A 954-nucleotide genomic window follows, 5' to 3' on the forward strand; every position below is an offset into this window, starting at 1 on the left:
GATGCATAGATCTGCTGTGATCTAGAACAGAACCTCAGCCAGGCCGTCCCAGCTAACCTGGACCACCGGCTAACAGGCTGCTGCTGCTGACTCATTCTCCTTCTGCTCTGGATGGGGCTCTGGATGGGGCTCTGGAGGAGCGACGACCAGTCGCCATGGAAACCCTGCTGAGAACTGGATGCAGAGCGACCACAGCGTAGACCAACCTCTGTTTCTGTCTGGATGTTGGCTTTTTTTCCAGAAAGTTTAGCAACCAGGAAATAACGCAGACGGGAGTTTGGGATCCCCACCTGCAGAAAGACATGAAAAGCATGCAGTGATTACAGTGACCACAGGGGGGCAGTGATTACTGGAAACACATTTTAAACCTTTAGCTGTTAGAGGCTCCATCTGACTGCTTTAGATCAGTGAAGACACCTTATGATCAGGTCTGTCTCAATGGTAATGGTAGGCAAGAACTGCTTTCTAGCTCCCATTCATTCAACATAGGAGATTATAGGAAGATTTCCCATAATCCTTTGCCAGACAGGACGCACAGACACAGCAGAGCTCACAGAGTTTAACATCAACCTGTGGCTCCTAATGATGTTCTAGATCAGAGGGATACTTTAGGAGGACTTTGGTTTCTGTAGTTCTCTTCCTGAAGGCTGTAGTCCTAATCTGACCATAATCTGTGCACTAATCTCTCCATCCCATAATAATGTCTGTGAGGCTAAAGACCGTCTGGATTCCTTTCCCCACCAATGATAGAGTTTTACTCTGGGCCCATGGTAGGAACAGGAGGAGCAATTCTATTCAGTTTATTTCTATAGCTGCAATTCACACCATGTCATCTCAGGTCACTTTATAGAAACGACTCAACCAGATCACAGGGGGAGAGAATCTATGTGGGAGAGAAACAGTTAATCAGACAAACTCTGATCCTTTAATGTCAGAGGATGAAAGAGAGAACTA

At 46.5% G+C, this 954-nt stretch overlaps 1 long non-coding RNA gene across 1 annotated transcript in view; it reads right to left on the reverse strand.

The window, feature by feature from the left end:
* Positions 1-238: 238 nt before the first annotated feature.
* LOC107080931 overlaps positions 239-954 on the reverse strand; it is an 8,595-nt gene continuing 7,879 nt past the window's right edge. The window contains exon 3 of the long non-coding RNA XR_001480999.1: positions 239-290. This is a non-coding gene — a long non-coding RNA (uncharacterized LOC107080931). The remainder of the gene's footprint in view (positions 291-954) is intronic.

Source organism: Cyprinodon variegatus, unplaced genomic scaffold (genome assembly GCF_000732505.1).
Source record: "Cyprinodon variegatus isolate N-32 unplaced genomic scaffold, C_variegatus-1.0 Scaffold2520, whole genome shotgun sequence".
In the NCBI taxonomy this organism is placed as follows: Eukaryota; Metazoa; Chordata; class Actinopteri; order Cyprinodontiformes; family Cyprinodontidae; genus Cyprinodon; species Cyprinodon variegatus.